General features: G+C 41.8%; 1 protein-coding gene and 1 pseudogene across 5 annotated transcripts in view; one reads left to right on the top strand and one right to left on the bottom strand.

Annotated features, from left to right (window-relative positions):
• Positions 1 to 3,487: 3,487 nt before the first annotated feature.
• On the bottom strand, positions 3,488 to 20,264 carry LOC139015989 (peroxiredoxin-5, mitochondrial-like; annotated as a pseudogene).
• Positions 6,186 to 21,503, top strand: part of EZH2 (enhancer of zeste 2 polycomb repressive complex 2 subunit) — a 59,152-nt gene continuing 43,834 nt past the window's right edge. For all 5 annotated transcript variants that reach the window (XM_070424107.1, XM_070424104.1, XM_070424103.1 and 2 more), the window contains exon 1: positions 6,186 to 6,269. The gene's annotated coding sequence lies outside the window, so the exon portion shown is untranslated. The remainder of the gene's footprint in view (positions 6,270 to 21,503) is intronic.

Here is a 21,503-nt window from a genome sequence, read left to right as displayed (position 1 = left end):
GTAAACGTCTATCAAATCTGCCCAGGTACCTGCATTTATATCCATACACTCTACCTTCTGTCCTGTCCACCCTCCCAGCAAAGGCTACATCCTCCATCTCCTTTCACCTGCTCAAGGTGTGAAGTCTATCCCTTCCAACACACTCACGGATGTTGCTTCACCAATATTCTTTTTTCCTGAATCATCGATTTCCCCATCTCCACCGGATGTGTCAAATGGTATGTTATTTCTTAAATCTTTCTTTTGATCCCACCTACTTTTCTAGCTATATTTTCTCTCTCTTCCTTTTTAGCAAAACCTTGAGTTGTCTCTAATTGCTATTTCCAATCTACTAATTCACTATGAAATCCACTCTAACCAGCCCACTGAAACTGTTAATAAAGTCACCAGTGACCTTCATATTGCTAAATCCAAGGGTCAAGTCTCAGACATCTTGCTGGACTGTTCACACGTCATGCAACGATCACTCTTGCCTCTCTGAAGCACGTGTTTTCCTTGGCTTCGTTTCCCTACTCTGTTACCAGTTTGGTTCCCCACCACAGTGATTTCTTGCCGGATGATGACGGCAGACTTGTAACTGTAACTGGTTTGGCCCCTGCTCCACTTCAGGCTCCTCTCAACACAGCAGCTAAAATGATCTTGTTTACCAGTAAACTATCAGATCATCTTTCAGCATGAAATCCTCTCACTTAAGAGAAGTCCTAACAATGGCCTACCAGGCCCCCTCACCTCTTTGGCCTCATCTCCTTCCTGTTTCTAGAACACACCAGGCAGCCTCCCATGTCGGGCCCCAGGCACTTGCCATTCTTTGTGTCTAGAACAATTTTGTCACCTCTTTCAAAACCTCTACAAGTTTTCCTTCAAATGTTACTATCGTAGGGAGGCCGTCCCTGATTATAGCATTTGCACTCAGCAGTTCTCCTTCTATGCTATGTCTCTCCCCACCATTTTTAAAATCACTATCTCCTACTCTGTTTCTCTTTGCTAAAAGTCAGCTCCACCAAGGCAGGGATTTTTGTTTTGCTCACATTGTATTCCTAGCTCTGAGAACACTTTTCCACTTTGTAACTATTCCATAAATATTTGTTGAATGTGAGAATAAATGAATACACGAGAAGTAAGTTCCTTTCATTGGGTTGAAAGAGAAGATCTGTAATGCTGACAGCCTGAACTTTGCACTTGACTTTCTCCTGTTCCCCTAGGTCAGGAAAACCCTGGGACATACGGTGTGTGAGCAGTGCCAGACCCTGGGGGTAGGACAGTGAAAAGGTAGAGCTATAATCACTTTCCATTTTTGGTTTTGTCACATAATAGTGAATCTGTCTATAACAGAGGACAGAATGACCTACCAGTATTGTCATAATTGTAATTCGAGCATCTTTACACAGAAATGACTCTCACAGTTCACATCCACCTTTGTGTTCAGCCTGGCTTTCTGCTTCATCTAGGCCCCTTAATAAGTACCATTTGAGCACATATGTGCACACATGCACATATATGTTACCTTGCCGTCCCTGCATGGAAATTTTCAAATGAATTCTCTTAGTATGGAAAATGAAATACAGTTGACTCTCAAACAAGGGTTTGAATTGCCTGGGTACACTTATGTTTTTTTTTTTAATGAATATAGTGAAAATTATTTTGGAAGCATGCAACAATTAGAAAAAAATTCACAGATGAACCTTATGATTCCCTTATAACATTTTCTTTTCTCTAGATTATTTTATTGTAGGAACACAGTATATAATACATATAACATACAAATATGTCAATCAACTATTTAGGTTATCAGTAAGGCTTCCAGTCAACAGTAGGCTATTAGTGATTAAGTTTTTTTTGACTTTTATTTTATCTTAAAATCTCTTTATTAAGTTATTACATATGTGTCCTTATCCCCGCATTACTCCCCCAACCCCTTTAATCATGCCCTCACCCCCCTGGTGTCTGTGTCCATTGGTTAGGCCTATATGTACGTATACAAGTCCTTTGGTTGATCTCTCCTCCTTACCCCCACCCTCCCCTACCTTCCCTCTGAGGTTTGACAGTCTGACCGATATTTCTCTGTCTCTAGATTTGTTTTAGTGATTAAGTTTTTGGGGAGTCAAAAGTTACTAGTATATGCTGTTAATGTAAGAAATGTCCAAACCTGTAGAGAATTTTTTTTAAATCCTCTTCTGAGGATATGTTTTTAATTTTTAGAGAGAAACATTGATTGGTTGCCTCCTGAATGTACCTTGATACCCCAACTGGGGAACAAACCTGCAACCTAAGTATGTGTCCTGACTGGGAATCAAACCTGAAACCTTTTGGTGTATGGGACAACACTCCAACCATCTGAGCCACCCAGCCTGGGCTAAACCTATAAGAATTTTATGAGTTTATTGAGCCAAACTGATGTCAATTGCCAGGAAGCAAAATCTTAACAGACTGAGAAAATGCTCCAGAAAATGGCTGTTTTACCACTTATTTTATACATAAAAATCAAAGAGGAAGACATAAGGGATTCCATGAAATCCACTGGTGATAGATTAGGGAGGTGGGAGAAAGCAAAGTGGGGATATCTCTGAGATTGGATAAAAAGTAAAACCGATATACTTCTTTTACATGGGCAGGTATAAGATAATTACCAATTAATATTTACAGCACATAGCAATGGTATGTAGGAGAACAAGATAATAATGAGAGTTTCTGTGGTCTCTTGTTCTAGTGGGAGGTTGTGCCCTTAGGGGTCTAGAAAAAGGGAATTTCTCTGACATTCCAAAGGTATATTATCATAGATGTAAAAATAGACAAGCTCAGTTAAGGTAAAGATTGACCTTGGTCAGAGAAGATACTGCCTAGGGCATGACTTACCCATCATGACTCACTTTTCGTTAGAAGTTTTAATTTCAGATCATCCTCCATGGTTATTTTAGGTCTCTTGAGTTTGTAAGGCCTGCATGCAGTTTGTTAGGTTTTGTATGTGGCCCCTTTTTTGTCTACAATGTGGATTTCAACTGCAGGGTGTGTGTGGGGGGTGGAGGGAGGGCAGGGGGAGTGTTGGTGCCCCTAACCCCCACATTGTTCAAGGGTCAACTGTACTTCTCCCTTCCCTCTCCTTTGTCAATATACAAAACAGAGCTACAAGATATCATATGCTCTCCATGTATAATGAAGTCCTTTCATAACTGATAAATGTCCAGTTTGCTTAAATGTTACCAACAAATTTAAGACAATTCTGTGATCCAGTGGTATTCCTACTTCCTGCTGCAGCTCAGCCTTCATATTACATTAACTTAAACATGTAGGTTATAAATATTTAATATAGCCCTACTTAGTTCTCTAATCTACTCCTTCACCCTTTCCCAATTGGAACTTTTAGCTTCAGTGATGTTTTGTACAACTGCTCTGCATAGATGTTCATTCCCATCTCAAGTGCCCTCCTTGCTCCCTTAATGTTGATCTTATGCCTTCTTCTGGGTGTAGCTAAAATTTCCTTTTTCGAGAATTCTTTTTTTTTTTTGCACCAGAAGTGTTTATTGCAGAAATCTGGCCAAGCCTTCAACTTGGTGGCGCAGCTGAAGCTGGACTGGGCCTCTGCCCCTGGCTGGGCAGGTGGGAGAGGAAAAGGTCGAGGGAGTAGTCTGGGCCCAGGGCCTCAGAGCTGCGAGAGGATGTTGGGGGCCAGGCTGCAGGTGAGGCCTGTGCCATCTGGCTCCACATGGAGGGACTTCACTACACCATCCTCTATCACCATGGAGAACCTGCCAGAAAGAGGGCAGGGCCCGTTACCACCAGAGCCGGGAGGCTGGGAATAGAGGGAGGGTGGCAGGGGAAGCCCGCAGGGGAACCTCCCACTTTTACCTCTTGAGCCGTCCATTCCCAAAGAGGGACACCAACCAGTCATCCAGTAACAAATCTGTCTCCTCCCGAAGGCCCCCGTGGGGTCCGCCAGAAGCCGAATCTTGCCTTCCGTGTTGTGGGCTCGTCCCCACTCTTCAGTCACAAAGACATCGTTAACACTCAGACATGCCACCACCTGGGCGCCCTTGGCCTTCAGAGCCCCAGCCTGCTCCACAAACCCTGGCAGGTGAGTCTTGGAACAACCAGGGGTAAAGGCTCCAGGGACTCCGAACAGCACCCGCTTCTTGCGCTTGAACAGCTCCGCCAGGTTCACCTTGTTCCCGGGCTGCCCTTCAAATACCTCCACCGATGGGATGGCATCGCCCACCTTGATCGGGGCCACAGCGACAGCGGCGCTTCCGAAACCGCGGGCTCGGCGGAGCGTCCCCTCTAGGCCTCCTTCCCCGCACCCTCCGCCTCCGGCTGCTGCTGCACAACCGACGGCGACCGCAGGAGAGGCGGCCCAGGATGCACCCCGAGAATTCTGTTTGGGAACATCTTCATCAACATCATCCCTTCATTCTAAATGCTTTAGCAGTTCGTGATGTTTTACCCTATGCTGGATTTGTTTCTATGTTGCTTTGAATTGTGTTCTGATAATTTCCAATTTCCTTGATTTTTCTTTTAAAAGATGCCCACATTGTTTTAACATTTAATACAAGGAACAGATAAAATTAGCAATTTGAGAAGCAACTTAAGGATAAGCAGTTAACTTTTTAGGTTTAAATTGCTGGTTAAAAAATGAAGTGTCAATTACTGGTGTTGGTGGGAACTTTTACTATGGAATATGAACGAATCAGTGACTGTTAGTTGCATAGCAGATGGAATTGTTTCATTATTTCATTGCCAAATCTCAGACGCATAACCTACTTTTGCATTCTTATCATTCACTCATGATTGTGCACATGAGTGTTTTTAGTTTATCTTTTGACTTCTCTCCACATATACTTCCAACACTGAATTTGTTTGGAATGTATGTGTAGAATGGAATGGTGATTTAGGAAAGGTGGGGCAATTATGGGCTAAATCGAGTGGGTTATAGTTTATTAAAAAGTCATTTGGAAATGTAATTAAAAATATAAAAAATCCCTGTTTCTGTAGGCTTTTAATGTAACAGTTCATCGTTGACCATTTCCCCCCCCCAGCCTGAACTCTCAATATGGGATCCCAGTTTATATGGGTGATTATTTTGCCCTGTAGCTGCAACCTATTAAAACAATAAATTCGGAATAACTTTAACCTCATGGCCAGATTAAGCAAAAGGGGAGATGGTCTCCTAAGCAGAATAGTAATTCTTCTGGGTTGAGCCAGGTTTACCCAATGTCACTTCTAAACAATTGAAAACTGTTGCAATCATCTTGACACTTTCCAGGGGCGTCGGCGTGAGGCCCGTGTGCCCCACTCACTCTGCATATCTGATTCCCACCGCGGACACGTGCTTGTGAACCAACACTGGACGGATACGAGCAAGGCGTTCCGAGCGAGGAAATTCAACTGTAATGTCGCCCTCGCCCAGGTTTCCGAGGCGATGGGCACGGCGGCTCGACCAGCGGGCCGGGCGGGGGGAGGGGGGTCCCGGACCCGCCGAAGGGGCACAGCCACAAAAGTACCGGGTAGGGCGCCCGGCTCGGGCAGAGGCGCGTGGGCTCCGCCGGAGCGCGGGAGGGCCCCAGCTTCTCGCCCAGGACCAGCGGGAGTCCCAGAGCGTCCCGCCGGCCCCCGTGTCCCTGCGCGTCCGCCAGCCGGCCCAGCCTCGGCTCCGCGCGCGGGGAAAAGAGCGCGGCGGTTGAAACCGTTACTATCCCGAGTTTTGAACTGGTTCAAACTTGGCGTTCGGCCCCGCCCCGCCCCTCCGGCCCGGGAACTCCGACGCGGCGGTTCCCGCCAAGCGCCGCCAGCGCGCCGTCCCGCCCTCCGGCCGGTTCCCGCCACCACATCCTGCCCGCCTCCCGCCCGCGGCCCGCACTTCGGGCTCCGCAGCTTCTAGTTCCCTTCCCGAGAGGCGCCGAACCTTTAGCAAAAGAACAAAGAGTCGAGCGGCGCTTCCACTGGCGGGCCGCGTCCCCCGGCTCCCAAACGCGCGCGCCCGATCGCGCGCGCCCCCGGCCCGGCCCAGCAGAGTCCCGCGGGCGCCTCTGTGAGGGGCTGGCTCGGGTCCTCGGCGCCCGGCGGGCCCTGTGATTGGATGGGAGCCCGCTCGCGTCCCGCCAATCGGGGCGGCGCTTGGTTGGACGGGGGGGGCCAAATAAAAGCGATGGCGATTGGGCTGTCGGGTTTGGCGCTCGGTCCGGGAGCGTCCGACACCCACTGGGACGCAGAAGGCGAAACCGGGCGGCAGTGGCAGTGCGCGGGAGCAGCGCGCGGGAGCGGCGCGGGCTGGGGCGCAGGTAACGCGCCGCAGTCGGGCGGCCACCCGGCCGGCGGGGCTCTGGAGCCGGGCGCGGGGCGGCGGCGGCGGCGCCGGGACCCTTCTTCCTCCGCTTTGCCTGCCCGGGTATCTCCCTCAGCGGGCTCTGCCGGGTCGCTGCTTTTGCAGGCGGGGTGAGGGGACACCCCTCCTGAAGGGGGCCGTGAGTCCGGGCTGGTCCGCGCCACGCCGCGGGCGGACAGTACCAGACCCCGGAGACCCGAGGCTGAGGCAGGGGCGTGCGCCGCACGGAGGGGTCCTGTCGCGTGCCCGTCCCCCCCCTCCTCGGAGGAGCGGGCCCCGGCCGGGGCGCTCGGGTGTCCGGGGCGGGCTGGCCGCCCGATCCCAAGTCTCCTTTGTGTGGAGCGCTGGGTGGGACGGGACAAACACAAGTTGGTGGGACCTCGCCGCCGAGTGAGCACTCAGACAAAGGACGGACTGTGTCTCGGGGGAGCTCGGCGCGAGGATGGGGCAGTGACACTGGCGCCTGACAGCAGGCGGGAGAGGGGCGTGCGGGCGCGGGTGGGCGGGCTCGACCCCGCGCCCCCGCCCCTCGGGCGCGCGGGTTGACCGGGCCCCGGCGACCCGGACGGCTCGTGGGGACCGGACTCGGAGTGGCCGCACCTGTGACATTTCCCCCGGAGCAGCCTGAAAACGCCGTCGCTGTGCCGGGCCGCCTTCCCCTTCCCGTCTGGCTTTTATGTGAAATGTAAGGGGAGGGTCGAGCTGTTCTCCCCTTTGGTTTTGTTCGTTTGGAGGGCTTTCCGTCGAGTTCCCGCGTTATTGTGTGCCCCCTCCAACCACCGACAAAGTCTGTGCCACGGGGTCACTTTTTGAAAACGGGAGGAATCGAGAAGCACGATATTTTGGGAAACTTGGTGAACTCGTGCCTAGTGAGTTTCCACTTTCTAAAGAATCATAATCTTAAAAATTACAAGCGGTTTTGGCCAACTCGATACATCCGAGAATGGCGACAGGTGCTAACGAAATCAACTATTCGTTTAGTCAACGAGTATTCCCCAGATCCTTAAGGTGGAATAAGGGTGAGATGGTAGAAATAGTTGATCAAAATAATATGCTTATGACAAATGTGCGTTTAGGTGGTATGGTTAACAGTTTTTAATTAATTGATTTTGTTTTCCGCGAACAATAGCGTTGGCGAGTCGGAAAACACTGGCTCCAGAAATGTTTGTTGCTTAATAAATTGAATGTGTGCTGTCCACTGTTAAGCTAAACTTCCTTTGTTTATCACACAGGCTCTGTAAAATTTAAATTCGTTTGGACATAAAAATGTGTCTTTGGTATTTAAAAATATTTTACTACAAGGTAACTTTCTAGGTTTCAAAGGTCATGAGTTTAATTTCATAGCGTTTTAATGTTACATAAAACAGAATTTTAAACACTAATGCTGATACAGTTTAATGTAACCTATATATCTAAGGGTTTTGGAGTTTATTTTCTTATTATTTTTCATTCATGAGCATTAACAACTACTTCATGTGTAGGAATAAAAAGTGGAACAAATGTGTAATCCTGACTAATTTGTTGATCATTTTATTTGGAAGAAAATGAAAGTATTTAAGATATATTTTATTTCCTTTTCATAGTCTCTAAAATTAGGAATAGATAGGATTCCAGTCCAGAATATAAGGAACCCTCTGTTCTCTCTTTTTGGAGGTGTATTATGGAACGTAATGTTTAAAGTCCTGGAAACACTTAGGAAAATTGCAACTTAAATTCTTATTTTTGTTGAAAATTAATATATTCAGAGAAAAGGAATTTAGAACCACATGGGCACTCTTCTGATTTGCATTGTTCTGTCTGATGAAGATTTAATGTACCCACTATCTTATGGTTTCATAAAAATGGAGACAAAGAAATGCAGTATGAAAGTCTTTATTACATATATATTACATATATTTTACAGAGTTGGACAAAATTGAACAGACATTTCTGGTGCTGCCCTAAGTGCTGAGATTGTCAAATGTTTACATTTAGATTACTTGCCGATAATCATATATTAAAAAGTCCTGATAATCTTGCCCATTGTTGAGATGAGCTAGTTATGTAGATTTGACAGGAATTTGGATATTTTAGGCTAAGAAATTTTAATTTTTCTCTGTGTATTTTGTATTTGGTAATTACTATCTTTGTGCTTGCCACAAGATATATTTTAAAGTCTTTTTGGGGAATTAGTTTAAAAATGTGTTAAAAATTTTTCTTTCCTGACTGAATTGAGAATGCATTTAGTCAGTTTAATTAGCAGTGATTTAAAAAACACACCCACTTGTTGATTTAATGTAGTTAGGCAAAAAAATAGTTCTAATGCCATTATATCAGCTTTGCCTTGCATGCATACATAAATTATTACCTTCGTGTGGACCACTTAAAAAGTTTAGGCAAATTTCCTCAGGAATGTGCATTGATTTCTGTATTGGACTAAATAAACAGTGATTAAGAAAGTTGATCTTCTTAAAAACCAACAAGGAAAAATCCTCCAAGGAACTAATGCAATCTGGGGTCAAGTAGAAATGATTTATGGATTTGCTTTTTAAGTCTGTGTCAGTACAGATGATGTAGAATTATGAAGAACTCTATATGGACAGGTGAATTCTTTAGTTTGGATGATAGCATGAGTGGAGAGGAACAGCTCATTAAATTCAGAGAAAGGTTCAGGGTCAGATGATACCATTATCTTCTAGAGGCCACCCTGAATTCTCAGGCACTTTTGTATTCCACAGGACTTTGTTTATACTTTTATTATAGCATGTATCAAACTGGATTGTAACCACTTGTTTATGCAGCAGCCTTCTTCACTACACTCTTAAGTGCCTTGAGGCAGAGGCTCTGTCCTATTTTTTTATCTGTATACCTGGTAGTTGCTAGAGAATAGGGCTTTAATAGTTGAATGAATGAAGAAAATATGAAGAAACATGGGGAAATAATTTGACAAATGAACTGGCAAAGCAAACAGGATATATTAATATTTATGTCATGAGGAACTTCAGAAGGTGTGTTTTTTTCCTTCTTGGAGAGGCAGTGATTACAAAGATAAATAAGCGTCAAGCTAAATAAATTTCAAGGTTTCTCATAGTTCTAATGATCTGTGATTGAAAGTTGGATATCTTTTAGGTACAACAATTGGTATTCATGTTTGGTATTTCAGGCAGTTAGAGAAAAGCTTGAGTCATCTGGATACCTGGAGTATAGTTTCTGCTTAATTTAATGTTGATATTGATGATCCTTGTGCAAAAATATGAGGAGGGTAAAGTGGTCGAGAATAGTAAATCTTTTAATTGCAAGGTGTCTAGTTACAATGGATGAGTTCTTTATTGAAGCAATTCAAGGTAGGTTTTGAAGCTAAAGCTGAAGGAAATAGGGCCAGCCAGTGTAAATACGGATTACTTATTGCGATGCTCATTATCATTGAAAACCCTCCTATATAATAAAAGGCTAATAAGCAAATTGTCTCCTTGGGAGTTCAACTGCTCGCTATGACGTGTGCTGACCACCAGGGGGCAGCGCGGAATGAAGAAAGGCCCTGGCTGGCAGCCGCGGCAGTCAGGGAGGAAGGCCCCAATTGATCGCCAGCCAGGCCTAGGGACCCTACCCATGCACGAATTTTATGCACCGGGTCTCTAGTGATGTGATAAATGTAGATTTAGCAAATCCAATAATCTCTCAAAAGGCATAGTTTATAAGTTTCTGAGATGGTTGCACTATTCCATATCTTGCCACTGCTCTATTTGGTGCAAAAATATGACAAAAAAAGACACTAAAATGCCTACTATTTCCCAGATGCCTTGTTCATTTATTTGTTTTTTACTTTTAAATATATTTTTTATTGATTTCAGAGAGGAAGGGAGAGGGAGAGAGATGGGAACATCAATGATGAGAGAAAAGCATTGATTAGCTGCTGCTTGCACGCCCCTACTGGGGTCCAAGCACGCATCCTTCATTCACATCAGATGCTTTATTTTTAATTCTTGCAAAAATCACCCTGCATTCATCAATGGTTGAATGGATAAATAAAACATGGTATACACATACAATGGAACATAATTTAGATATTAAAGAATGAAATTCTGATACATGCTAAAACCTAGATGAACCTTGAAAACATTGCAAGTGAAATAAGCCAGACACAAAAGGAGAAAATTGTGGAATAAGTACTAAATTCATAGAGGCAATGTGGAATAGAGGTTATCAGGGGCTGAGGGAAGGGCAGGGGAATGGGAAGTTAGTGTACAGTCAGGGTACAGAGTTTCTGTTTGGGATGATGAAGTTTTGGACAAGGATGGCGATGGTTGAACGACTTTTTGAATGTGCTTAATGCTACTGAATTGTAGACTTAAAAATGGTTAATGTGGTAAATGTTATGTCATGTATATTTTACAGTAAAAACACTTTAACATCAAGACACTGAAAACTTTTACTGGTAAGGAAATTGCTATCTAGAGGGGTTAAGAACTTGCCCAGGATTATCCATGCTAGAAATTGCTGGATACCTAAATTTAGGAATTTAAATTTAAATTGTTTGAGTCCATATTATCTACTCTAAATTATCTACTGGTCTCCTGGATGATTCAAGTTATGGGTTCTAAGGAGAGTATTTGAATCAATTAGTTATGTGTAAAAATACATAATTGTAGTTTTATAGGAGGTGCAATCTGATGCCCTACCCAGACTAGAAGGTGTCGGCAGATATCTTTCTTAACCAGAGTTGTAGTGGTGTTCACTCTGGGAGGGTGGGGAGGACAGTATTTTAAGAGTGTGGTTTTTGGAGTTGTTTTTCATTGGTTCCAGTTCTGAGCTGGCAAATTGTTCTTGATGTCTGTTTCCCTGTCTGTAATTTAATAATAATGACAGCATTTATTCCATAAGGTTGTTGAAAGGATTAAATGAGCTATTACATGTGAAACCTTTTAGCACTACACCTGGGACAAAGCGATAAATGATTCTTAGTTACTGTATTGTTTTTGAGAGTGGATGTGCTTTTTCACTTCTCAGGTTTTTAAATATGTGCTTAGGGCCTGTAAGTAAAGAAAGAGGTGTTACATGTGCTTTATCTGCTTGTTTATTTAGAAATATCTCTTGGTTAAATACAAGTATTATGTGTTCAGTTTAAAATACTAACAATTTAGGCATTTATAAAGTGAAAGCTTTCTTGATTCTGTACATAATACTATTCCCTACCCTTAACAATTTGGTGTATATTTTTCCTAAACTTTCCAATGTATTCATATGAGTATGTATTTATACATATATTTTACAGAAGTGGGATCAAGTTATTTAGTTCTAAAACAACGTTTTTAGGGCATTACAGAGAGATCTATTTCATTAGAAAATAGCTGATATTTTGTTAGGGCTTGCTATGTGCTTGGCATTGTTCTAAGTGCTTTCATTTATTTTATGTAGATACTGTAATAACGAGATAGAGAGATTGGTTAACAACTGGTTATTGGTAGAATAAGGATTTGAATTTGGGCACTTTGGTTTCAAAATCCTGATCTCTCAGGCTGTCTTTGTGTGTGTGTGTGTGTGTGTGTGTGTGTCCCTTGAAATGCCGGTGATTTTAGCATTTCTTAAAAAGCTGAAAAAGAATAACAAAACTCCTCAAAAAACATGGAAGGAGACTGGATGTGGCCTGCCAGGCCTAAAATACTGGTCATGTGGCCCTTTACAGAAAAAGTTTGCTGCTTCCTGCTCCAAGCTATCAGGTTGTGTTGTAAGCACAATACATAGTATTTCAGTTTTGATGAATATGTCACAGAATGAAGCAACCCTCTGTGATAGACATTGTGTTCTCTCCTTAAAAGAAGTGAACAGCCCTGATCCGTTTGGCTCAGTGGATAGAGTGTCGGCCTGAGGACTGAGGGGTCCCAGGTTCGATTCCGGTCAAGGGCATGTACCTTGGTTGCGGGCACATCCCCAAGTAGGGGGGTGTGCAGGAGGCAGCTGATGGATCTCATCGATGTCTCTAACTTTCTATCCCTCTCCCTTCCTCTCTGTAAAAAATCAATAAAATATATTTAAAAAAAACAAGTGAACACCCTTATATATCTGAACATTTGTGTGACAACTTTCTATTCGAAGAATTGCTTTTTCTATAGTATGCACATTTCAAGCTTTACTAGATGTCAGATTGCTTTCTAAAAGGGTATCCATTTTTTAGTTAAAAAAGCAGCTTTATAGAAAGGTAATTTATATACAATAAAATATATACATTTGAATGGTGCAGTTTGTAGATGTATATACCTGTGTAACCGTCACCTCAATCAAGATAGGCCCTGGCCAGTGTGGCTGTTTGTTGGGCATTGACTGGTACACAGAAAGATTGCCAGTTTGATTACTGGTCAGGGCACATGCCCAGTTGCAGGCTTGATGCCTGGTAGGGGAGATGCAGGAGGCAGCCAATTGATGTTTCTATCTCTATCTCTCTTCCTTCCATTCTCTCTAAAAATCAATGAAAAAATCTTAAAAAAAATAGAATGTTATCATCTCAAAGTTCTTTTAGCTTCTTCACAATCATTCTCAAATATCCATCAGATTTTTCCTTTTCAAGAATTTCATAAATGGAATTATACAGTATATTCTCCTTTGAGATTGGTTTCTTTCATCAAGCATATTTTTGAGATTTATTATGTGTTTGTATTAGTACTTTTTTTTTTTTAATATATTTTATTGATTTTTTACAGAGAGGAAGAGAGAGAGATAGAGAGTTAGAAACATTGATGAGAGAGAAACATCGACCAGCTGCCTCCTGCACATCTCCCACTGGGGATGTGCCCGCAACCCAGGTACATGCCCTTGACCGGAATCGAACCTGGGACCCTTGAGTCCGCAGGCTGATGCTCTATCCACTGAGCCAAACCGGTTTCGGCTTGTATTAGTACTTTTTATTTGTGCATTATTTCTTAGTAGTCTTCCATTGTATCACTATACTGTTTTTATTCGTTTACCTGTTGATGGACACCTGGGCTGTTTTCAGTTTGGGGCTATTACTAAAGCTGCTATGATCATTTGTGTGTCTTTTGTGGATCATCCTTTAATTTCTCTTGGGTAAACACCTTGCAGTTGGACTGCTGGGTCATGTGGTAGATATTGATTTAACTTTACAAGGAACTCCCAAACTTTTCCTAAGTGGTTGTGCCATTTTTCATGAATTCTAATTTCAGTTGTAGGTGTAACAGACAAGGAATTAGTGTCTCCATGCCAGTCTTTTAAAATTTGGCCATCTAATGAGTGTTAAGTATCTCATTGTGATTTTAATTTGTGATCAGTGATGTTGAGTATCTTTTCTTTTTAAATTTTTATTTATTGATTTTAGGAAGAGAGGAATGGAGAGAGGTGAGGAGAGAAAGAGAGAGAAAGAGAAACATTGATTTGTTATTCAAGTTATTTATGCATTCATTGGTTGCTCTTGTATGTGCCTTGTTTGGAGATGGAACCTGCAACCTTGGTGTAGCTGGATGGTGCTCTAACCATTGAGCATCTGACCAGGGAATGTTGAACATCTTTGAAGGTGCTTATTGGCCATTTGCATACATTTTTTTTGTCAAGCATTTTAAAAATTGATGTTTCTATCTCTCTCCCTTCCTCTCTTCCTAAAAGTCAATTTAAAAAATGGGTTTATCTTGTTGAATTGTAAGAGGTCTGTGTACTGGATATACATTCTGTCAGATTTATTGCAAGTGTTTTCTCTTTAATTTTCTACATTGATATTGTATATTTTGACAATGTACAGATCAAGTTAAATAATGTTAATACTGGAAGCATAATTGTTTTAATTCAATTAAATTATGTGAAAGCAAATTTATCCTTTCTTTTAAAACCCTCACTTGAGGATATGGATATTTTCATTGATTTTAGAGATAGAGGAAGGGAGAAAGGGGGAGAGGAGAAACATCAATTGGTTGCCTCCTGTACTGGTACTCATACTCGTACTCATACTCGCCCTGACCAGGGATTGAACCCACAACCTAGGTATGTGCCCTGACCTGAAACCTTCCAGTGTTTGGGATGATGCTCCAACCAACTGAACCATCTGACCAGGGCACAAATTTATTCTTTTTTTTTTTTTTAATCCTCAGCTGAGGATATTTTTCCATTGATTTTCAGAGAGTGGAAGAGAGAGGGAAAGACAGAGAGAAATATCAATGTGAGAGAAACACATTGATTGGTTGCCTCCTGCACGTGCCCTGACCAGGGCTGGGAGGAGGCTGCAACTGTAGTACTTGCCCTTGACTGGAGTTGAACCTGGGACCTTTCGGTCCACAGGCCGACGCTCTGCCTGAGCCAAACTGGCGAGGCCACAAGTGATTTAGTGTTATGTGTTTGCAGACCTATGAAAATGATGTTATTTGTAGATAGCATGAGGTGTTTTGAAAGTGATAATCTTTGGTAATTTTTTTACATTTTCAATTTTAGGTAACTCAGACCTTTTCATTTATTAGTTAAAGTTTTTCTTAGGTTTTTTTTTTTTTTTTTCCATAGGATAAACGAGAATACTTAAAGTAAAATAAAGGTAACCTTGATTAAAGAATTAGATATGATGATAAAATTGTGTAGCTTGGTGTACCAATTGTGGGACTGATCCCGTAACTTGTGGGATCCCACACTCTCCAGGTAGAAGTGTAGGACACTCATGGTGTCCCAGAATTGTTTGGGGTGGGAAAAACTACCATACATTTGGTGACTAGAACTGTCAGAAATGAAATACTCTTCAGATAGTATTGTGTGTAATATAAATGAAAACAGTAGACTTAGTTTTCTTTGTCTTAACATAAACCCAGATTGACAAGTACATACTTTCTTCCTGTAGATTTTACTCTTATAAAGAATTAAAATAGTTTTTGTTTTCTTTGTAACCATTAAAAAAAAAGGTCTGGTGTCACTTGTCCACTAACAATAGCATGTAACTAAACTCCATACATATTTTCTAAAAAAGAAAATTCCTTCAAATTACTTATTGGGTGCCTCAGTCTTCACCTGTTAGGGCTATTCAAAAAAAGGGTGAGATAATCCCTTCTTTACTCTCTAGAAAGAGGCAGTCTGTACTAGCTTTTACATCTAGTCTACCACACAAAATGTCATGTCTTTTCTAGGCCTTGAGTTCAGATCCTAAGTGGTAGGTACTCAATGCTAGCCCTCTCTTTTTCTTTCTTTCCTACAAGGAAGAGCTGAGACAGAAGTCTTTTTTTCCTGCTTGAAGACCTTAGTGTCAGTCTGAAATTTGCAGAGAGGTAACTTCAGGGGTTATATAGCTAGTTTCCTTGTAGTTGGTGAATTCTTGACAGCATTTCCTTTAAAAAAAAAATATATATGTATATATATACTTTTATTGATTTGAGAGAGGAAGGGAGAGGGAGAGAGAGATAGAAACATCAATGATGAGAGAGAATCATTTATCGGCTGCCTCCTGCACTCCCCACACTGGGGATAGAGCCCACAACCTGGGCTTGTGCTCTGACCGGGAATCGGACCATGACCTCCTGGTTCGTGGGTCGATGCTCAACCACTGAGCCACGCCGGCCGGGCCTTGACACCATTTCCATAGGTTTTTGGAGATTAAAAGTGTTTTCTCACGGCTTATTTGTGACAAGTCATTTTATATGAATCAATTCAATAGACAATATATTTGCTAAAACAAATACTGAGAAATATCATTGATTGTAAATATTGAAGAGTTTGAAGTTTTATAATACCTCAGCAGTACATTTGTGATAAATGCTAAGTAAAGGGAAGTAATGAGAGGCCTATGGTTCATACTGCTCCTACTTCCTTTACTTCCATCTTGTCCTAAATGACTACTGTTCTTAGCAAGAAAATGAACTTCAGGGCTGAGGTGAGCCAGAGAAGTTTCCGAGGGGTCTCAATGGGATGTCCACAGATGAAAGAAATGGTACTTTCAAGCACGCTTACCTCCCTGTGACCTCCACTAAAACTCCACTACTAAAACTACCAGATAATGAGGTTCTGGGATTAGTATAGAGAAAGCATTGCATCTTATTTGGGGGGTTTGAATATAAGGTCACCGTACAAGGCAACAATAGTATGTTAGCAGAATTACCCATGAAAAGTTCCTAGGAAGATGCCATATCATAAATAACTTTCTCTTGAGGTCCCAAACCAGCCCAGCTTTCCTCTAGTATTGTTAGTGGCGATATTGGACCTCTGTTCTTGAGGTCTGCTGAGAGAGAATTCAGAGCCTAGAACTCTAGTGCAAGAGGAAGTTTATCCAGCAAGCAAAATGGAAGTACACTCTAAAAGGGGCTAATTCCTTTTTAAGCTGACCTATTAGAGCCTGTCCCCACCGACTCCTGTTGTATGGGAGTCCTTTGAGGCTATTCTCTGGCCTTCTCTAAGAGACTCTAAACCAAGCATGTCAAACTCAAAGGCTTACACAGGCCAAATAACGTTTAAGTTCCTGTGGGCCACAAAAAAACGAAAGCTTTAATTTTCATAGAAACGTAGGTTTATTTTGATAGAGACATGCTGAATACAAAGGGCTGAAATAAATGAGTAATCGTTAACATAAAATAATAGAACATTTTAATAAAAATTAATATTTTTTTGAACATTAATTTACCACACATTGAATAACTGCACAAATTAATAAGCGTAATGCAAATAAATCTATTTTTCTTGTTCTCTGAAAGCAAAATGTTTCCTGTTGTGCACACCAAACAAGTCAGTCCAAGACTTAATGACGTGGCAATTGGCTGCTAAAAGATTCGCTGCTAGTATTAGTGGAGAGAAATGGTGCGCCTGCACATAAGTCGTGTAAGGGAAATGAATGCAACAGGATTATAGTAATCAGTCATTAGCAAACATTGTAGTTTGTTACTAACAATTATGTATAACAGTATATTGTAAAAATTAAGTTACAAAATTTTTATTAAAACGTTTCTTACATACCATTATATTGGCTGGTCCGCAAAAATATTCGTTGTGGGCCGCATGCTTTGACATGCTTGCTCTAATCCAACTGCTTGACTACGTGCTAGGGGAGGAAAGGGCACCCTGGGGGTGAGGTCCTAACCCAGTGATGGCAAACCTTTTGAGCTCGGCGTGTCAGCATTTTGAAAAACCCTAACTTAACTCTGGTGCCGTGTTACATATAGAAATTTTTTGATATATGCAACCATAGTAAAACAAAGATATATATTTTTGATATTTATTTTATATATTTAAATGCCATTTAACAAAGAAAAATCAACCAAAAAAATGAGTTCGCGGGTCATAGGTTCGCCATCACTGTTCTAGCCTATAATTGTTGTTTTCTCTAGTTTTGCCCATTGCTAGGCACCTGGGGACTTTTGGCCCTGATAACATTCTGTATCTGGCCTATCGCTCCTGCTCTTCTCATGTCTGTCTACTCTATCAGTATGAGAACAGATCACTGTTCTGTTGAGCACAGTTGGTTTGAACTCAGAGGCCATTGCTATATGAAAAATGCTTGTCTTTTAGCACTAGAATAGCTTCGAGTTGCTAAGTACAGTGAAAGACATGCAGAGCAGATTGTAGAAACAGCAGATTCCTGTTACCTAGTTCATGCTCACTTGGGCATACACATATACTAATTGGCTGGAATGGTGGGCAGATTCTTTGTGTATACCTAAATTGAGTTTCTCTTAAAATTTTGTTTAATGTAGGTTAAATTTGTGTTAGATGTTGGCTTATTTGAGGTATAAGATTTAAAATAGACTTTCTAAAGGAAGAATATCTGGCATAAGAGTTTCACCTACCTTTTCATTCTGTTGTGTCAAGTGGAGTGTTGAAGAAATCATATGTGTTTCATGGCTTATCCTTGAATTATAATGAGTTGTATATCATAGTTTTCGTTTCTTCTGGTTCGTAATTTTTTGTTCTATTTCTCTTCTAACAGTGTCTCAGTAAACTGAGTACATAACCAACAAAATGTGGGGATTTAGTTTATAAAATAGATTAGCCTAGTTTTCAAAGGAAACTTTAACCTCTAGATGCAAATTTAGTTAATCTGTTTTATATATTGTTCAAGCACATTCTTTAAAGACATTTGTGACCTATCAGTTCTTCAGTTGGTATACATTTATATGGCCATGTCTTTTCTCAGACTTGTCTTTGTAAAACTGATAGAACTTCCAAATAAACATGGGAATGCTGGTTGGTAGAGTCTCATGAACTTGTGAGTTTAGTTTACTCTTCTGTTAGGAGGAGGAAAGGAATCTTATTTTTGTGAAAATACATGACTGCTGTCTACTCACTGTTGCTGTAACAAGTTAATGTTTTCTGTCATTCAGCTAAGATTGCCACATTTCTGTAATTTTCCTGTGCCTTTTAGCACTATTTAAATCAGGGCTACAAATATGATCTCTGTTTTTTCTCCTTATTTTTCCCTTGTTACTAGTCACTGGTACATCTGTTTCCTAAAGACTTCTTGAAAACACATGCTATTCATAATACTTTCTCGTCTGTTGTCATATGTACAAGTGACCCACTGAAGTTTAGGCACTTAAGTCACCTGTTGTATCTTACACAATTGTGTTTCTCAGAGGACTTAGCATTTTCTGAATGCTCCATAAATTCTTATGGACTGGTTGATAATATCTCTATTTCTGGCTTTCCAAGTTCTTTATACTGAAGTTTCAGAATTTTCTTCTGCCAGCATTTGGCAAGCCATTTGGGTGGAATGTTTGGGTCCACCAGTAGTGAGCTTGTGTATTTTTGTCATTTTCCTCCTTTTTAAATAAAAATGGGCATTCTAGGAAGTGAAAGGTCCCTGGAACAAGATCTTAGTTTATCTTTCTTTCTTGGGGATAGTGTATGGGAAGCTGGTTGTTAGGATGGGGTGGTTTTAGGCAGCAGGAGAGTCAGAATATTGGCCATGATTGTTGATCTTTTTATAGTCAGTGGTGAAGGGTAGTATCTGTCACTGTGAGCTTGACAGTTTCCCGATAAATACTTAAAGACGTCTGATGAAATCAGTGGGTTTAACAAGTACACTTTTTTGAAATATGTTTACTTCTGGGAAATCAGCATAATTCAGTGGACCAGTATTTTTTAAGTGAGGAATGATGATGTTATAAAATCATGCATTTAAAGTAAATAGGCCAGTGAACTTGAGTGAGCAGAGTAGGACAAGTTTATTGATACAGTTTCAGATTCTACATCTCAGCTAATCTTTTAAGAAACTACCATTGCTTATAGAAAAGTAGTGGTTGTCTTGGAAAAACACCTATAAGGTTCAGTTGCAAGGTCAACTAGCCACTTTTTCACAGAACAGTTTTGGTGTCCTATCAAAGCATGAGATAGATTCATAATTACCTCAAAAGGCTATTCACATACTCTTCCCATTTCTAGCTAAATATCTATCTGTTTGAGATAGATATTCTTTAACCAAAACAACATATTGGAACAGATGAATGCTGAAGCAGGTAGGAGAATCCAGATGTCTTCTATTAAGACAGATATTGAAGAAATTGTATAAAATGTAGAACAATTCCACTTACTGATTTTTTTTTTTACATAACACTAGAGGCCCGGTGCATGAATTCGTGCACGGGTGGGGTCTCTCAGGGTGGGCTGCGGAGATCGGGCCCCAGCTCATGCCCACAGTCTCACAGCCCCAGCTCTGCAGCCCCGCCTGGTACCCGCCGCCCCCTCACCTGCCTCACTATCCCGCCTGCCTGCAGGGTGATCAGTCAGGGCCGGGGCCCCCTGCCCGGCTCCCTCAGTGCCTGGGAGCTGGGCAGCAGCCCCACACCCCGCCGCTGGTTGCTGTCTGCAGGATGATCGGCGGGGTGATCAGGCCCCTGCTTGTACCCACCTTGGCCTGGCGCCACCTGCTTGCCTGTTCCACCATCCCTCCGCGGTCCCACTCTCATTGGGGCCTATTGGGGCTTGCAGCGCCTGCACTGCTGCTCACTGCCAGCACCGTCTTGCCTACGCCCACCATGCTCCACGCTGCCCCCTGGTGGTCAGCACACGTCATAGCGAGAGGTCGCACCCCCAGTCTCTCGGTTGAACAACTGCCTGAGGGGACAATTTGCATATTAGACTTTTATTATATAGGACTAGAGGCCCGATGCATGAAATTTGTGCAAGAGTAGGCCTTCGCAGCCGCGGCAGCTGCCTAGATCCCGCCGCTGCAGCCCTGGCTTCATCCAGAAGGTTGTCTAGAAGGACGTCCAGTCTGATTAGCATATTATGTTTTTATTATTATAGATAGGATGTAATTGGCTTACATTATTTTTTTTAAATCCTCACTTGAGGATATGCTTATTGATGAGAGAGAGAGAGAGAGAGAGAGAGAGAGAGAGAGAGAGAGAGAGAAACGTCGATATGAGAGAGAACATTGATTGGCTGTTCCATAGGCGTGCCCCAACTGGGGATGAAGCTCGCAACCTTGACATGTGCCCTGGCCAGAAATCAACCCTCAACCTTTCGGTATATGGGATGATGCTTCAACCAACTGAGCCACACCGGCCAGGTCATCAACTTGCATTATTTAAAAATGAAGTTGATGTTTTAAAATTTATCAGTTTTTAATTTCTAATATGCCATATATTGATAAATATAGCCCATATGAACTAAAGGAGTCCTGAAACCAAAATGCTCAAGAATGGTGTATGTTTGAACTTTCTACAAATTCCATTTGTCTGTGGTGATACCTGCATGTGAGTGATTAATGTCTTGGTCTATATCATAAGTTCCAAATTTTTTGTCATCACAGTGGCTCATTTAGGCTTTATATTTTCCTCTTTTGATCTATTTTTTTTATCCCTTCTCATATGAGTACATCTGGCTTTTTAATTTTAGGTTGTCCTTGCCATCATTTTTCTCCATTCACAATGCCATCAACCCAGTCAAAGCCCTTATCACTTTATTCCTGAATTACTTCAGAACTCCAGGTTCTTTCTAATTATTTTTCAAAATTGAGTGTTGAATGGAACTCCAGGATTGACTTGACTTTAATTTTTTAAATATGTTCCCTAAAATGTACAGATATAAACTTCTTATGGTAAAACCAAAGCATTACAAATTAAATACAATCAAGTCAGCAACACATATTTAATGATGTTATTTTGTTAAAACTGAATAAACATTAGAGCTTATAATAGAATGACAGCTTTAGGACCAGTTTTATAATAAACTAGAGGCCCGGTGCATGAAATTTGTGCACGGGGCGGGATGGTGGTCCCCTCAGCCCAGCCTGCACCCTCTCCAACCT

This window comes from Myotis yumanensis, unplaced genomic scaffold, assembly GCF_028538775.1.
Source record: "Myotis yumanensis isolate MYYU_CA2020_CCGP unplaced genomic scaffold, mMyoYum1.0.hap1 SCAF_9, whole genome shotgun sequence".
NCBI lineage: Eukaryota > Metazoa > Chordata > Mammalia > Chiroptera > Vespertilionidae > Myotis > Myotis yumanensis.
Note: the sequence above shows the minus strand (reverse complement) of the source record. Positions and strands in the feature narration are given on the sequence as shown.